Source organism: Mandrillus leucophaeus, unplaced genomic scaffold (genome assembly GCF_000951045.1).
Source record: "Mandrillus leucophaeus isolate KB7577 unplaced genomic scaffold, Mleu.le_1.0 Scaffold363, whole genome shotgun sequence".
In the NCBI taxonomy this organism is placed as follows: domain Eukaryota; kingdom Metazoa; phylum Chordata; class Mammalia; order Primates; family Cercopithecidae; genus Mandrillus; species Mandrillus leucophaeus.
Window position 1 is genome coordinate 734,365 of NW_012103843.1, and position 18,998 is coordinate 753,362.

Here is an 18,998-nt window from a genome sequence, read left to right on the forward strand (position 1 = left end):
TAAAAAAGCTTTCCTTTCCAAGGATCTCCATTTTCCACACACAGTAAATGCTTAACAAATACGCTCCTGATTGATTTCATAACTGATTTCTTCATGAGCATTTCCTCCTCTTCATTTTCTATGTATTCTTTGGACTTGCAAACTATGGCCACTCTTCTCCCAGCCACACCTCTTGACAGGCTCACCTTCTCCCTCTGCCTAGACTGTGGGAATGTTGGGTGGGATTGCTGGGTACATATTTGCTGCGTTAGATGTTTCAGCAGCTCAGAGGCATCCCACACTTTCTTTTCATTTTTCTCAAACTAAAAATCATATTTTTTCCTGTAAAATATCTTCCCTTAATCTAGGACTATGATGAAACCCTCAGGCCCAGCTTCACCTCATCTGCCCACTGTCACAGTTAGGTCCTCTGTGTAACGCAACTCAGCGCTTTACCCGGGCTCGTCCAATTCCATATTCCATAAGTGGTTCGAGTCAGGCCACAGGTGCTCTCAATATCCTACTGTTTTTTATGTTTCTGCCTCCTTGGCTTTGCATGCACTTTTGGGGCATTTACCTAACCAATCTTTTTCATATACACTGGCGCGCCCTTTCCTTTTCCAACTATGTCTCCCTGCATATCTGATCTATTTTTGCTTCTTACGACACATACATATCAATAACCATCACTCCTCATGGAAGGTGAGGTTTTCCAGAGTCCAATTCTACACCTGATGCCCTTCTCAGTGATGCTTCCCAGTACTGCTCCTCCCCACAATACAGGCTCCTTCTCTGAGCTCATGTACATAACACTCTGGTTGGTTTCATCGTGATATCATTTCAATGACTCGTGTTTCCAGGAAGATTGTAAGCTCCTTGAATGTGCAAACCATATAATGTGTTTTTAAACTCAGTTCCCCATATCTTGAACCTGTGTTAGACACATTCAATCTATTCTTTTGGGAGGTTGGAGGACCACACACACATACAGATTATAGGAGGAAACCAAAATACGCCCAATTCTTATCGTGTGTGTCTTTTCTTGCAGGGGAAAACCTCCTAGTATCAAATCCTGGCCACGCAGAAGTGTTTAACATGATTTGCTTCAGGTAGTTTTTCCCTCTCCGACTTCATATTTTAAATTTTGCTGTTGTTGTTCAACTTTCTCACCAGTGCCCATTGCACAGTATTTTCCTTCATTCTCAACACTGACTTTGTCGGCACTACTATTCAGTGAGTTTCTTCCGCAGTGCTGGCCTGTCTCCCACGGGCCAGCATCGAGAGGGCTGGCTGCCCTCCTTGCTGTGACCACTGTCTTCTCCTGGGTCTGCCAGACACCTCCAGAGAGCACCCACATTGCACCTGCTTCAGGTTCTGTGAGCTCCAGTGTCTGCACATTACTGAATTCGCTTTGATTCTCCCTTCTTGATACTCCTTTCCTGTCTTACCCTTCCTTATGAATATTTTGTTTCTATTGGCAATTTTCTTTTAATGTGGAGCTTACTTTTATTTCTAAATCTATTACCAAATGATGAAGTTTGCCATGTGTAAAGAACTTGGAATTCTTTAAAGTTAGTTTTTAAAATAACTAAAATACTGCAGTGGTGTTAACTTGTTCCATGAGCCAGTGGGAAGCCACTGACGGTCCTTAGTTTGCTACATGTTTACTCCATCTGTGCCGAACAACACATCCAGATTTTCAGACACAACAAAAATGCACACTTAGTGCCTATTACCCAGCAACAATCAGCCACAAGTTTCAGATAAAGGTCAAAAGTGAAATGCCTTTAGGAGTTCCCTCAAAATCTTAAAATAAAAGTCGCATTCCAAACTTCATAATTCTCATGAATACATCACAAAGTCACCATTATGCCATTGAAAACGAAAACAATTCTATGCTTGTATTACAAGAGAAAGTATTCAAAAAATGAATTATATAGAATCTTCAAGTTCTTGCTCACCAATCATGGTTTGCTTTGGCCTAGCAGCACCGCATGGCATGGGCTTTACGTATTACACCTCTGGAGACAGAGAACGGTCCCACGCCTACATCTGCAACACCAAATTTGGTGTGTTGGTTTTATAAGTGGCCTCGAAAAATCCCCTTTTCAATAATTCTGGTACGCCTCTTTTATCTCAGTACTATTCTGAGAACTTGTAATCATGCTAGTAACACATGAATATAAATGTGGAGGAGGATTTTCTTTCTTTTTTCAAGACCTAGAGCCTGTCTTACATTCTTTCTTTTCATGAATACATGTTATGAAATACATCCAAGATCTGGCTGAAGGTTTCTTACTCTACTGCTCTGCCTTTGTGTTCAATATATGCAATCATCTACTTAGATTGCCACACTATCCTTTGTTTGCCTCAGGAGTGATCCAATTTGTGTGGATCAGTAAAATATGGCTTTTCTCCTCACCCCAACCATGTGTCCCATTTTTTTAGCCACTCGAGCATAAAAACAATTTTGCAGCTCTAAACTTTTTCAGAAAACAGAACATCCTTTGGCCAGAGAACTCAACAACATCTTTGACACCATCAACTGGCTTGTGCGAGCCACAAAACGTGGCCGGCACTCTCTCCCGTTTTCTTCTCTTGGGATAACAGCTGTAAGGAGCAACATTGTTCTGTGATGACATGACTCTGGGAAGAGGAACCCCCGCCCCCCACGCCATCTCCTACAGCCAGAATTCTTATTTCCCAAAACAAAACGTGAGAAGCAGAAATACTGGGAATTTTTCAATGTTACAGAAAGTACTCTGTGCTCCTTGAAGGACATTTTCTGACATTATTTCAAAATACTTTATGAACATTAATTAATCCTTGAGAAGGACCAAAGGAGAACCCAGATTTGCCATAAGCCAAAAACAGCCAGATCATTCAGAAACTGCAGTGAAGGGAAGAGGAAGTGGATACCTGCTGCAATATAGAGACAAAATGTTTAAAAAGATACAGTAGGAAGCTTAGATTTCCACTATGGGGGCTCACAGAGAAATTCAATTTCATCAAAAATCTATAAATTAAGTAATTAAGACTAGTCCAGATTTGGGTAGACTCAAATCACAGAGCTCTTGATGAAAGAGTACACCACTTTACCTCCGCTGTCTAGAATAATTAGTTACTCTCAGCCAACGAATTTTTACAAAATAAGGGACTCTTCTTCTCATGTTATGGCCATTTACCAATCTGTCAGGAACATCAATTCCCCTCTCACATTTCAGTAAACTCACTCAGCCCATCTGTTTCTCTGCCCTTCAGAGAGTCGGCACACAGTTCCGTGGATGTTTTCTGCAAAAGGCCCTGACATCTACAGTTTCTTTCCCATTCCCCTGGCCACCTTCCCTGCTCAGATCTCCATCAGTTTATGCCTGAAACACAACAGCTCCCTTCAGTTTTCCTGGCTGCGGGCCCTCGCCTCACCCTGCTGCCTGCTTAGCATTATCCACCTAGTCTTACTGGAGGATTCTCCCCAGCAAAGAGCCTTGGCCACAAATCACCCATGACTCACCAGTCTCTAGTGCATAAAACTTTTACAATTTGACCTCTCTCCGCTTGTCAGAATTCCCTACCATGTTGGAGAGGTGGCATATCAGTGTCAATATTGTAAACCTGGATTCAGACAGACCTGAGTTTGAATCCTAGTGGAGAAAAGTCCTTGACCTTTTGTTTTCTCATCAATAAAATGGGAATAAGACCACCTACCTCACACTGTCATTGCGCGGACTGTGGGGAACTCAGGTAGAGTGTTGGCACATCACGGGAAGCTGATGGTGGCTCTTAGGTATTATCACTTTCCTATTCATGCCATGCATTCTAAGCTGTTCGTTGTGTCTCCTTAATGCCATCTTCATCCCTACTGCACCTTCCCTGGCATGGCTGCAGCCATGCAAGTCACCCTGTCCTCACTTCCAATGCAAATCCTTTAGAGTAGCAATGGCAAGCAGATTTCAACTCAAGTGTCAATTCCTACCAGTCAAGGATGGTTGCAGGAGCTCTGAATTGGGGAGAATTTTGAGGCCCTGCCAAGGTCATTGAGATGAACTGTTCTCACATAACTGTGTGTCCTACCCCGGGGCATGGCTTCTCCAAGCACAGGGTCTGTACCCTGACGTAAATGTCCCTGAATGGCATCCCTGCTGTGTCTACTGAATCTCCTGACCTGTTTTGGGGCACCTGTGTTGGCTTTCAGGGAGCATGAACTCTTTATTTAAGTACTCACAAGCTTTCTGTCAAATAAATCCATTTGGAAATATAACTGTCCATGCTAAGTTCACTGATATGTGACTTCTGGAATTCAATCTTGTTCTTTTGTGGCAATCAGAACATTGCCTTCTCCAATCTTCCTGCTCCTCTCCACATTTCAAAATTGATATGGGCCAGTGATCCCAGTCACTTCCGGGTGCCCCTAAGGCTGGAAATACCTGCATATTTGGAGAGGCCTCACCTCCAAGCATAAAGGCTTGAGTTAGTTTAAGCAATTACATGATATCTTTCTCTCTCTTTGCCTTGCCTGTGATTCAGTTCTCTCCTTACCATGTTTCATTTAGTGTTCCCAGTTTGAAGGACGTTCAGTTCTCCATAGGAAAGACAGAGACTGAAGAGTAATTACTTGATTCTCTCTGTCATCAAATAATATAATATGTTCAGAAAAGATGAGTCATCAAATCAGAGATTTCAGGAAAAGAGAGGTTCAATAAAATAAAGAATAATATAGACTAGAAAATTTTATGTCAGCAGCTAGTTTTTAAATCATACATTTGTTTTTTGACATTGAATAGAAATGGCTAATACGCCAAAATGAAATGTGTTGATGTCACTAATGTAGGGAGATGAGAAGGTGAACTGTGCCCGAGCCATGATGTAAACTCACTAAGAACAGCAAGAACAATACAAAGGGAAGGGCCAAGGTGTCTGGGCACTCCACAGGCACACGCATCCTCTCGCACACACACATGCACATGTGCACCTGCACACACCTGTCTGTGTACACAGACATCTGCATATGCAGACACGTGTACACTCCCTCACATACAGGCACACACGAACACAGTGCACACTCAGGCACATGTACCCGCACTCACACTCATGCACACACCCACACATGCACATCAAACTTTCCCTCAAAGACTGCCTGCCATCTGTGAGCTCACCTGGGCTCACCATGCCCAGGTCCCACCATTTTAAGCCAGGACTCAGGCTGGTGGGCTGATCTTGGACAGCAGCACTGGGTGGCATTTGTGGGGTTATCTTTCATGACCCTGAAGGCTTTAGTCACTGTGGCTGGGCTGGCAAAGCTGTCACATGTCAACAGGATGGGGGATGAGGTGGCAAAGGCTCTCCCTCCAGCCCAAGGAACAGCACTCTATGACAGTGATGGCCACGGGCCGGGAGCCTTCAGCAAAGGGTCTGTCCATAAGGTAGGTCGGGCCACCTATGGGCAGGGCTGCCAGAGAGTGTGCACCTGGATGCCGAGGTGCAGGTGGAAACACACAGCTCTCGATTTCACACCCAGACATGATGTGCTCCCCCAGGTAGAAGTATCTAAAAAGAGGCTACTACATTTCACTCCTCTCCTCTTAGAAGTTTTCTTAGTGTCTCTCTGACTCAAACATGTGACACAAGCAGAGCTAAGCTGGAAGGAAAGTCCAAATTCTGGAATCTGGGAACCCACAAGCCACAGGCATCTCTCTAACATCTGACTAATGTGACCTCCACGGCTTTTAAATTATATGTGTTGGTTTTGGGGGCTGGAGGCATAATCCCAAAATCAATAAGCGTGATTTGGAAGCTGAAGAAGTCTTTTGGTTTTTGAGAAGTCAACATGATATCCTAATATTAGCCTTCAGTCCCTTAAGAAATAGAAAAATCTAATGCACATGTTTCAAGAATATAGAAGTAGAAAGCCATCGTTTTTCACCAATTTTTGTGCAAAACACATGGGAAAGTAGCACATGATTAACGAATACTAACTTCCTAACACAGATAGAGCGAACAAAAACTATTACCCCTAGCCGTCTTCTTTTTGTAAAAGCCTTTAATGAGCAGAAACACAGCTCCATCCTCATGATACGAAAAAGAGAGGCTCGAATGGGCTTGGTATTCACTTAATCAGAACAAGGCAAATGCTGATGGAGATGACCATCTCCTGAACATCTGAAAAGAAGATGCAGCCCTTGACTGTAGCTAATACTTTCTGCCTATTTCATCTCCAAGCGAACTGACCACTGACAAGTGCCAGACAATGTGCTGTGGCCAGGAAGACGAGCCTAGAGATGACACTGTCTGTGCCCTTGGGAAAGCAGATGGTGTGGTCTAAAGGCTATGTCAGAATAATTCCATGACAAGGCAACGGTCCTTTCTGGAGCGAGGCGCAGGCCCACAGCAGCGCAGGGGTTGGCCCTCAGTCTGGACTGAGGCTTTCTGGAGCGAGGCGCAGGCCCACAGCAGCGGCCCTCAGTCTGGACTGAGGCTTTCTGGAGCGAGGCGCAGGCCCACAGCAGCGCAGGCCCACAGCAGCGCAGGGGTTGGCCCTCAGTCTGGACTGAGGCTTTCTGGAGCGAGGCGCAGGCCCACAGCAGCACAGGGGTTGGCCGTCAGTCTGGACTGAGGCTTTCAGGGAAAGAACACTCGGAGCGGTGTTTGGATCTTTTCATGTTTAAAACGTCACCAATAGATCCATTTTCTAACATGAGTTATTTTCAAAATGGAAGACTAGAGCACTAGCCAGTCTTCCATTTTGTTGAAGCCAAGAGGCATCGATTTTCCATTGGGAATGCACATTGCAAAAACGTGAATCTACAATGGCAAAGGCACAGGATGGGCTCTTATGTCTTATGCGTGCTGCGGAATCCCATGCCTCTTTCCTCACCCTGTGGGCTTCGCTCCCTGGGACTGTCTCCATGAATCCCTGAATACAGAGCTTTGGCTCTGCCTTTGTACCTTACACATTAGGAATAGCAGCCCTTAGTAAGGGTCTGTCTTCTGCAGTAGAAGTACTACTACTACTAATAAATCAGGACTCGAGCTAAGCTACTGAGATTGTTAGTTTTATATATCACCTTGCCTGGGCCATGGGATGCCCAGATATCTGGTGAAACGGTATTTCTGGGTGTGTCTGTGAGGTGTTTCTGCATGAGATTAACATCTGAACTGGTGCACTGAGTAAAGCAGACCCATCCTCCCCGATGTAGGTTGGTCTCACTCAAGCCATTGAGAGCCTGAACAAATCCAAAAAGCAGAAGGAGGTTGCATTAGCGCTCCCTGACATTTTCCTTCTCCTGCCCCTGGTGCTGCCAGTTCTCACGCCTGCATACCATCGCTTTCCCAGTTCCACAGCTTGTAGACAGCACGCTGTGGGACCTCTCAGCCCCCATGATCACATGTGAGTCAAGACCTTATAATAAATATTTATATCTCTATCAACTATCTGGAAATATAGGTACCTTTTCTCTGGAAACCTGACTCACAGAGCTACCATTCGATGACCACATTCCCTGTCCGAAGCCTTGTGCTAGACCCTCTGTGAATGGGACCCAGTTTAATTTTTGCCCCAGATTCTCATAGTACAGAGGGCAAAGGTGCAATATCGGCTCCCTCATATGAGTGAGCCATGAGTCTGGAAAGGCTTGGAAGGAGGGAAAGGACTGGAAAGGGAATGCCCTAAGGAGAAATCGCCATGGAGAGAGAAGGCTGACAAGACCGAGAAAGACCAAGGACAGCACGGGCTCAAAGGCTGCGGCTGCTGATTCAGGGTATGCTGAAGCCAGTGGGACTTAGCCACACTTAACACTGGAAGGGAAATGGGGGCTTGGGCTCACGCCCAGGCCGATAACCATCTAGCTTATTCACCTGAGGGTGCTGAACGCTCCCCGAAGCTCCTGAGGGTGGCTGCAGGCAGAGTAGGAGGGCTGAGGAGGCTAAAGGGAGAAATGGTCATGCCTGGAAGGGCCAGCTGCTCGGTCAGGCCCAGACAGGAGCCTCAGGGTCCAGAGCCTTGCGTGGCATTTAGATTGGAGGGAGCGGGGGGGAGGCAGAAGTGTCATGTCAAGAAATCCATTCCTGGAAGAGGAGGAACAGTTCCCAGGAAAACGGGGCTGAGGCAGTAAGACCGCCCAGCTGGGATACAGAGGAGCTGCCTACAGGGACAGAGAAATCCTAGGCACCCCACAGTGCCAGAAAGACAGTGGGTTACTTCGTGGGGCACTGAGACTGGCTAAAGCTCTGTTCCCAGATCCCAAAGGTGAACAAACCATAAGCCCCGGATCTGTGGCCCTGCTGGCCTCACAGAGAAGCAGCTTGCATTACACGGATGCCCGGACTTGGACAAGACCAGCAGAAGATCCCAAATGCTCAGTTTTCCCAAGTCCAAACGATAAAGAGTGTGTGCTTCTGACTGTGTCGCAAGCTACTTGACAGCTCCACTCAACCCAAAGAGTTAAACGGAATTCGTTTCTGGGAAGAATGCCACTTTGCATTCTGCAACATGAGTTCAAAGCTCTTCTTCGAAACAAGTTTGGAAACGACACAAAACTCCAGAAAATTCAGGAGTGGCATTTGGAAAACCTGAGGCTGAGGGTGGAGAATGGCCCGCGGAGGTGCTGTTTGTCTTTCTTCACACAGAGGCCACCCACCTAGGAAGAGGCAGGAGAGGCCCTGGGCACCCCAGGTGTAGACATGAGGGCTGCAAGGCCAAGCCACAGGGCACCGGACACGCAGAGACGCGGAGACGCACTTTTCCCCACTATGTGTCAGAGGGAAGGAACGCCCTCCTTTGCTCTTATTCAGACATTCAACAATAGTAACAGAATTCCTTTAGGCCCCATGACATCTCAGGGGCAAGCCAGACAGCCTGCAGTCCCCACCCTAAAGCCGGAGGCCAGCCACTCAGATATCTAGTCTAAATGGCTGCACACAGCTGCAAATCTAAATACCCCCCTACTTCATGCCTACAAAGGATCCAGTCCTATTAATATCTTATCTTTGTGAAGTTCCCGGTTCCTCTCTAAACAAGCAGCACCACCAGAGCCAAGGCTCGGTTTTTCCATTGGAACATGGAATGAAATGAAGTGAGTTTACATTTGGGGCTCTCATCGTATCGGATGAACTCTTCTCTAGAGGTCAGAAGGCTGGGCATCGTGAGCTGTCACTTGGGCAGAGTGCTCACCCTGCTGTGACACCCAGAAAGAAGCCAGCACGTCCTTGAGCGCCATGCAGTAGGACAGCCTTGCCTGGGCAGCTGTCTGGGACTCAAGGACATGAAGTTGAAAATCACACACACACTTCCGATCTATATACAAGAGGGAAGCGCAAGAGAGCCCGACACTGGTGTTTCCAAGAGAAACATTTCCTTTCAGGGGCTAATGCAGGAGCTACAATACCTGCAGCACAGGAAGCGCAAACTATTTTCAGGCTCAGAAGAGAGTCGTTCAAGTGGTGGCAATGGCACCAACTGGGAGTATCTCATCAGTTCTTTGGTGAGGAAACGCTGGCAACAGACCAAGAAATTGGTGAATTCAAGAAGCCTGAGTGGGCAGGGCGCGGTGGCTCATGCCTGTAATCTCAGCATTTTGGGAGGCCGAGGTGGGTGGATCACCTGTGGTCAGGAGCTTGAAACCAGCCTGGCCAACATGGTGAAACCCCATCTCTACTAAAAATACAAAATAAAAAAAAATTAGCCTGGAGTTGTGGCAGACACCTGTTATCCCAGCTACTCGGGTGGCTGAGGCAGGAGAATAACTTGAACCCAGAGGCAGAGGCTGCAGGGAGCCGAGATTGCACCACTGCACTCCAGCCTGAAGCAAGAGCAAAACTCTGTCCCCCTCAAAAAAAAGGCAAGAAAAAAAAGAAAAGAAAAATTAAGCCTGACTGCAGCCTTGAGTCGCTGCTATGAGCCTTGAAACTTGGCTTTGATCCTGCTGGTAAAATAGCAAAATCTGAAAAGAGAGTCCTATTGCCACTTCTAGAAAAATCCATGGTTCAGGAGATCAGCAGAATTTTGTCTCTTGCAACCAAAATGTCTATTTTAAGGATTATCTAACCACAGGGTAGAGCAACTGGCAGAATTGTTCCCACTTCACGATACCTATTTTTATTTAGTATATGTATTTTCTTTGCACAGACAAAAATCAAAAATCACAAAAATGTGTATGTCATTTGAAAGGAAATAATGAGCACTGAATAACCCTGATAATTTGAACATAACAGACTGGTTTTCCATTCTCATTCCTCCCATGTCCTTGTGTAAAACCCTGGACAGGTTGTTGAAATGCCTCAAGCCTCAGGAGCCACCTATAAATGATGGGTGTCAGGCTGGGCACGGTGGCTCATGCCTGTAATCCCAGCACATTGGGAGGCTGAGGTGGGCGGATCACGAGGTCAGGAGTTCCAGACCAGCCTGGTCAACATGGTGAAACCCTGTCTCTAATAAAAATATAAAAATTAGCTGGATGTGGTGGCATGCGCCTGTAATCCTAGCTACTCAGGAAGCAGAGGCAGGAGAATTGCTTGAACTGGGACCCGGGAGGTGGAGGTTGCAGTGAGCTAAGATCGCACCACTGCGCTCCAGCCTGGGCTACAGAGCAAGACTCCGTTTCAGAAAAAATTATATATATATACATATGCATGTCACAGCCTAGCCCTTCAGTGGAGGGGAGAGGACAGAATGGACTAAGGGCAGTGAGTATCTAGGGAGAGCAATGGCTTCCATCCCAAATCTCCTCATTTTGGCGAGTGCTGGACTCCTCAGTTCTCCTGGATGGAAGAGGGGATCTTGATCTCAAAGAACAGGGTCTGAATGGCCCTGCACCTAAGCCTGGAGGTAGAGGGCTGGAGTGATGAGTTCCAGCTCTAACATGATCCAGGCCCGGGTGCCATTCACTGCCCCGACCAAGAGGAGACCCTTCCCAAGGCAAAAGAACAGCTCCCCTCTTCTCCAGCATCTCTGGCTCCTCATCACCTTGCAATCAGCTGGTTCTTGTGAGAGGACAGAGCCCTGCACACCCACCCTGACCCCCACGCCCACCCCCCACCGCCCCAGGCTGCCCTGTTACTTTTCCTGTCCACCTTCTCAGGAAGCTCTTTGCAGGCCTTGAGTGCACTGATTTCTTGGTCAGTTGTCAGTGTTTCCTCACCCAAGACAACGGATGAGATACTCCAAATCAGTGGCATTGCAGATTCATCCTTTACAGAATATGTAAAGAGCTCAACACGTCAGATGTTACACTGCAAATCACACTTATCTGTATGTTGGGTTAAAGTCCAAAAGCGCATAGAGAATACCCACAGCCACCTTCGGGGCTAAATACCAACGTCTCAGGCTCCTGCTGCATGGAAAACTCAAGAAGAAAAGGAACATGAGATGCTCAGGAGCCTAGGCTGCTCCTCAAGGCGGCTCACGGGGACCACCCACTGCTTCTTCCTCAGTCTTCCAATAGAAACGTGTTCTGCCTCCAGTGGACAGATCCGGGACAGGGAATGAGGGTTAGCGCTTTACCCACATCCTCATGGAGGACAAGCAGGTGGGTTTGAAGGCCCCGGGAAGTAATAAGAGAGGGTCTGCTTCTGAAAAGGGGCGTGAAGGGAAGGGTTGGCTGGAAGGACGCTACCGAGGGGCACAGCACCCTAGCATGGGCGTCGCTCCTTCCAAAGGTGACCCGGAGTTGTTCTAAACAGAAGAGTCCTGTTTCATGTTGGGTAATTTTGACATGCTGCTATGTAGGTTTTGCCATCTTTTCCTCTTAATTAAAGCCTAGTTGAAGGCCTTTTAAAGTTAATTTTCCTGGTGAGACAACCAGTGTGAACATACTAAGCTACACAGGCACACGTGAGCACGTTGCAAGCTAACAAGCGCTCGGCCGGCGGCTTCTGGGGTTTTGATTTCCAGACTCCCCAGAGGGAACACAAACTGTGTAGCATTTGTTTTATCATTAAAATGTCGTTGCACTGTTTAAATTTTATGTCCAAGTCATAATTTCTTTTATGATTTACCCTCTTAATCAGTGCATCTAATGACCACCATGCTTACACTACACTCAAGATTCCCTTAAAAGGTTACAAACCCATAGCATTCCTTCCACAGGCTTCTCCGGCTTCCTCAATCCTTCCTTCCCTTTGGACTCTAGCTTCACTCCCAAACTAGTCATCAATCACCCCAGGTGACCAAAATCTCTGAGCACTCACTCTGGAGTCACCTCCAGCTCATCATCCCTGTCCACACCCCTACCAGACCCACTCTCCACTCCACTTTTATTTTAGTTTTTATTTTGTTTTACATTTTAAAGCTTAGCAAGTGAAGCTCGGGTGCATGAGAGCACCGTTAGTCAAGTGGAGATTGGAGAAGGAACAAAGAAATCTGTAACTGGTTGTGATCAATGATCTCTCAATATCACTGCATTCAGACCAGCCTACTTTTTAAAATGATGGTGTCACTTTTGGATCTATCCTGCCGGTGACGACGGACAGTCTGCTACTCTCCTTTGCCCGGGGTGGCCAGTGAAACTCAGCAAGGGGGTCACCATGCAGTGGCAGAAGCCAAGGGTGATTGCACATCCCCCAAGAGTGGGTCTCTTTGCACTCAGACCAACACAGAGGTGCCCACAGGGTGGGTGGGGCTGTCCTGACCTGAAGCACGTGCACAGACGTGAGTGTCCTGCCCGCCCCTCTCCTCAGGACACTCACAGCTCCCACCTCACCTATCCGAGAACACTGGGGCTTCCCCTCCTGACCTTAAGGTGTGTCGAGGACCTGGTGCCTAGAAAAAGTTCACCGATGCCAAGTAGCCTGGCATCACGTTAACCACCCACTTGTCTCTTTGATCATTTTTACGTTTTGCACTAAATTTGTTCAAACTCTTGATCTTGTCTTTTCATTTCTTCAGCATTTCTCAGCAACCACGAATCTCCCATATTCTTCTACAACTGGGTGGCAATGGCAAGGGAGCTTTAACCATGCCATCTCCTCACAGCTGGCTGTCCACAGAACTCATCATCATGTCGGCATGTGCTAGGGGTGCATGGGAGCACCATTAGTAATTTCACCCAGGTCACGGCATGGACCATGCTGGCCTGGGCAAAGCAGACCATGAGTCAGCCCTCTCCCACCGCCTTCTCGGCCCTGCGAGGCTGACCATGTGGCAGGGACTAGACTTACTGGTTTCTTTATCACCCACCCCACAGCAAGTGCTGAAAATGCAATGGCCTTCACTAAGTGTGCACAGCCCTGACTGCCCCCAAGTCCATAGCACCTTTTCATAAAAGTGTTCACAGAAACACCTCTCCTGTGACCAGACCCAGCTTCTTTAGTGGGTTATTTACTTCATGTCTGCCTCTTCAAGATATCTGAGCTGGGTTCCTAGAGTCATCATCATCGCCGGGTTCCACCATCTGCAGATGAACCAATCTAGATTCACCTTCAAATTTCCATTTTCTAGCATGACCTTGACAACCAATTAGTCAATCAGCAGACACTTACTGAGCATAGATTCTACATGGCGATGCTCAGATACTGTGCCATCCCTGGAGGGGCATGGAGAAAGAAACCAAAATGCAGCTGAGAAGATGGGGTCTGCACACATGCCTTTCGAGAGATTCATGCCAAACATTTTATACAAACAATAAGATTAACATTCGCCAAAACTGTCTTTCCAACGGACTTTCCCACCACCCTCAGAAGTGCCTGCATCCTGCCTGCCGCTGAGAGCCAAAGCTTTGGAAGCATTGTCAAATTTAGCTCTATTCTTATCTACTGCCAAATTCAGGGTCTTCTTCCTTGGGAAATCTTTTCAACAGTTCTTACCATAAAAATCTGCTACCAAGTCCCTCTAGACCAGCAGTCTGTGTCATACATCTCTGAGAATGTGATAAAAGTTCCAGGCATTGTCTTCTTAAAAATGCACTTGTGCACAGATTCATAAAAATGTGCATATGATCTCAAGGGGTTCACGGACCACCCCCTCCAAAAGAGGCCATGCTGTGGTCTAGACTGGACTATAGTTTCTTGACTCTCAACTTTTCATATATTTCTAATCTGGGGGTGGGTGTTTTTATTAGTCCATTCTCGCACTGCTATAAAGATACTACTTGAAACTGGGTAATTTATAAAGAAAGGAGATTTAATTAACTGACAGTTCTGCACAGCTGGTAGACCTCAGGAAACTTACAATCATGGTGGAAGGCAAAGGGGAGGCAAGGCATGTCTTACATGGTAGCAGGAGAGAGAGCGAAGGAGAAAGTGCAAGTTTTAAAATCATCAAATCTCATGAGAACTCACTCACTATCATGAGACCAGCATGGGGGAAAACTGCCCCCATAATCTAATCATCTCCCACCAGGTCCCTCCCTCAACACATAGGGAGGGACAGGAACTCAAAGGATGATGACTGGCAGGTAGGCAGATGGGATCAATGGGTCATCAAGTCAATTATCTCTACGTAAAGGGTCAGAAGAAACAGGACATGTCCAGGGTTCTCACTAGCATGCAAAGGCAACTGCCAGGTAATGTATGTCACTTAATAGCCAAAGATATCATGCCTCAAATTCATAAGTAGATTCTAGAACTGTGGGAAAATAAATTGGTTGTTATTTTTAAAAAATCTCAATTCCCACCTACACAACTTACCCAGAGTACCCCCTAAAAGCGCAGTCACTCTTTTTCAACTAGTGATAAATGCTGGATACCACTCAAGGTCACCTTGCAGGAATGCTTAGTCCACTGCCCAGTGCCACCGTTGGGGGCTGGAAGCTTAGCCCTCCCATGCAAATTAGCAAAGTCCCAAAGCTTAGGCAAATATGACCAAAGATGCGTAGGACTGTGGCACCTAGAGAAGTGTTTCTGGACGTCTGCAGGCTGCCAAAGCTGGGGGCTCGCACCTGTGGCATCACTCTGACCCAGGGAAGAGTCGGTAAAATGTTGTAGAGCTAGCGGCTGCTGCATCTACCTAGAAGGCTATGAATAATAAGAAACTCAACCTAACTGCTTTGTCAACTACAGCTTTCAAGTTAATGCTACAGTTTCTGAAATGGCACAAGTGCACATCATATAGGACTAGAAAATGTTGTATTAAAAATTTGACATTATCTTCTAGGAGTTACTGCCAATCATCTGACTTGAGATGACACTTGACTCTGCTCGGAGATGGCAGATAGGCTCAGATACGGCAACCCGAACTCAGGGTTTGAACATGCTGCTTGAACATATTGGAAACACCAGCTAATCTTCCTCACTCTGACATTTTAAGAAGACAATTGCCAATTAAGGAATCAAATTAAGGACCATTTCTACAATTATTTTCCATCCAAAAGGCTCAGTAACCTAACACAGCTCATCAGAGCTTTTCACGTTATACCCTTTCCCTTATTAACAGCTTGTCACTGTCGCAGGATAATGTGGGACATGCACTGCCAATTGTCCAGGACAATTCGCCAACATATTTTGCCAAGAACTTTGACCTGTGTTTCCTTGTTTAAGCCTCTGAGCATTCTCACAGCAACAGTTTTCATGTTTCTGATTCATTTATCCCTAACTCACAAATTAGGGGTTTGTTTGCCCAGGAAACCTTGTAAGCCTTGGTCCTCAGAACCACATTTTAATTTTGACTCTCAAAAAGGGCTCAAGTGCTCATTGTGACCAGAACTCCTCCAGGTTTGAGCAGGTGCTGAGCTGGAGGAGACAAGCCCCTAATTTCTTGGTGCTGCCATACATTGTGACAGTCTATCCCTGAGGGTTGCCATTGTGCAGCGACAGGGGCACAACCACTTGGGTCCTGTGGAACTAGACGTCTGGGGTGTGTCCCTGATGATTACAAAAGCATCTCTTCTCTCTGCCTGCCTCCTGCCCCTTCACACAGGGTCCGGCTAACATGGCCAAAGAGCAACACAATTTTAAGGCAAAGGACAACATTCTTGCATCATTACAGTTGTGACACACAACATCCTCATCAAAGTGCCAGGAAGTCTTGCATGTTGGAGAAACACATTTGCTGTCCACAGCCTCCCTCCCGTTCCCACATCTGGTATTTCCACATCTGATGGTTTCATCCATCCTAAATCCAAGTGGTATTTCCCATGGCCAGCTTTGCTTAATTCCCAGGGAAGACAGAAGAACCCTGCAAACCCATTTCCTACTGGAGAGATATTTCAAAATTTCCAAAAATTGAAACAATTCAATGTCTGTTAGTCTCATGAATGTACTTTAGAGACACGATGTAGACACAATTTCCTATAAAGGACTCCAGTGTCTTCCTTACATTTACAACTATTTTAACAAAGCTGAATTTGGGAGGCTGAACCATCCCTAAAATAGCAAAGAGGGACATCCTTTTAAATAATTTCTAGTTTAGCACGATAAAAGGCAGAAACTGTTTTCTTCTCGAAGCCTAGGGCTCCATCTTGGAATACGTTAGGAATAGAATTGTGCCCTCAAAAATTACACACTCAAGATGTATTTAATTGTTTTAATATCATTATAATCCCAATATTTTGTAAATTATCCAAGAAGTTGATCTCATATTAAGAAATAAAGTCATAGTAAAAGAAAGATGTTTTTCAGTCTTCATAGTTTTAAGTACATATGAATATCAATAGCATAATCATGCAACCAGTAGTAAAAGCTAAGATTTTTTGAACGCTCATCTGAAGACACAGAGAGGCACAACAGTTTTTCCTCTGCACTCACAACAAGCTTCTGACACCAGCTGTGTGGGAGGTTTCCCCACATACCAAGTAAGCCATCAGTTCTTCAGGGGAGACCAGCTGGGCTTCCTTTTAATTCCACTCAATTCTGATTCCATCTATCTGAAGACAGTATCAGCTCCCACAGATGAAGGCTCAGTCCCACAAGATTGCCCCACTTCAGACCCCATTGCCAGGAATAAACTGTCACCTACTCTTTCGTCCATTGGTTATAAATTGGAATTTCCATGAACCCCACCTGGGGTTTGATTAATCTGCTAGGAAGGCTCACAGAACTCAGGGAAACCCTTATGTTCACTGATTTATTATAAAGGCTACTGTATTACAAAGGACACAGATGAATAGCCAGAGCATGGAAGAGAGGCACAGTGCAAGGTGTAGGGGAAGGGGCGGAGCTTCCAGCCCTACCAGGGCACGCCACCCTCTAGGAACAGCTCCACACCTTCAGCTGCGGGAAGCTCCCCAAGTCCAGTCTTTTTGGGCTTTCGTGGAAGCCTCCTTACAGGGACATGATTGATTAAATCATTGGCTACTGGTAATTAACTCAACCTCCTACCCCACCCCTCTCCCCAGAGGTGGTGAGTGGGGCTGAATCCATCCTTTAGCCGGCCTTGGTCTTTCCCAGGGACCAGCCCACCTCTGAAGCTGTGGTAGCTGTGGTGGGGGGTGGGCGGGGCAGCCACCAGTCAATTCATTAACATACAAAGACACTTATCACTTCAGAGATTCCAAAAATTTTAGGAGTTGTATGCCAAGAAACAAGAGGAAGACCAAAGATCTACTTCACAGTATGAAATGTTTATGGCAGTCACTCATTAACCAGTGTCACCTGTCTTCCACCTTCACAACACAATAAACGAACACATGATCATCCCTCATGGATAATGGGGAAACTGAGGCACAGAGAAGTTAAGAAGGTTGCCCAAGGTCAAACAGCTAGTTGCTCTTTGGGCAAATAAATTTATTTTTATTAATTTTGTTATTAAAATCCATCATTAAAACGGTCATCAAGAATTCAAATCCATCTCCCAAAACCGTATGATGCCCTTTGCAGACTCTCAGAACCTAAATGAAAAGATCTGGAGCCAGAAGAGAACAGTGCAAGTGCTAAATTTTCAACATAACATCTATCATACCATTACCAAAATGACTCTCACTTTAATTCGGGCACATGTCCAACTGCAAAGTATAAGAACAATCCTAACCACCTGCATATTTCCTAATCCAGAGCAAGCACTGAACACACATTTATTGAACAAATTTTAAATGCCAGAAACGAGATACTGAGCTATCAAACTATTACTTTCCACTTTGTTTTCATCTGAATTCTTACTCTTAATCGTTTTACGTTCATTGATGTGGAAAAAAAATGAAAAGAAAAGAAAGAAATGGGCTTTTGGTTACAAACTGGCTTCTGGCCTAGGACAATACCCAAAGTTATTTATGTTTTAAATAAATGATCTAGTCAAGAGAAAAAAAAAATCCATATATCGTAATATATTACTTGATAACCTCCATGAGAAAAGAGAAAATATGATCAACATGAAATAATGAAGAAGTATGAATTATAAAATTTTTTTTAAAGTTTTAAAAGCCTAAATTCCAGAAGAAATACAATCTTATTATTTTCAAGTATTTGGGAAAACAAAATCTAATTATTATGAAGGCGCCCAATGGCTATTTAGTCAGACTAGACTGGCTTCAACAATTGATAAAAAGCATCTGGCATTAGCATAATGTTTACATGAAAAACATGTTTGTTAGAGATAAGCTAGGAATGAGAAATACTTCAAGAAGATAGCCCACTACATATCCTACATAATAAAAACTGTGTCATCCCCTTTTCCAGAGAATATTATTGATTCTGGACCGGGTTTGTGTATGTACCCAAAATAAATCGGATGCTGAGGCTTAACGAACCATTCCGTGGATGGTATTTTCCCCCCATCACTGACCCATTTTCCTGCTTTGGTAAGTTTATCTTCATTGTTTAGGCCATTTCTGGACTAAAATTTAGCAGTTATTTTAAACCACTAACCCTGAAGGATCTTTAATCTCCAGAAACCGGATTTGGTAGTCGTAAGATTCCTCACCAGGAAGCCGAGTGGCTGGGCCTGGAGGAGGTGGGAGGGAGGTAGAGGACCCATGCTCAGGGTCCTGCGTCCCAGGGCCCACTGACTGGTTCTGCCCTGGGTTGGCCTCTGAGCTAGGGCGCTGAGCGCATCCTGAGCAGGTGTGCGAGCTCACAGGCTCGCCACAGAGGATGGCAAAACTCAGACTGAAAGCAGATCAGTTCTGAGAAACCCATGCCAGGCTCCCGAAGAGGGGAGA

At 45.7% G+C, this 18,998-nt stretch overlaps 1 protein-coding gene across 1 annotated transcript in view; it reads right to left on the reverse strand.

The window, feature by feature from the left end:
- The window catches only part of COL4A1 (collagen, type IV, alpha 1), a 153,340-nt gene extending 134,342 nt beyond the window's left edge, over positions 1-18,998 (reverse strand). Inside the window, exon 1 of the mRNA XM_011989780.1 lies at positions 18,706-18,998. The gene's annotated coding sequence lies outside the window, so the exon portion shown is untranslated. The remainder of the gene's footprint in view (positions 1-18,705) is intronic.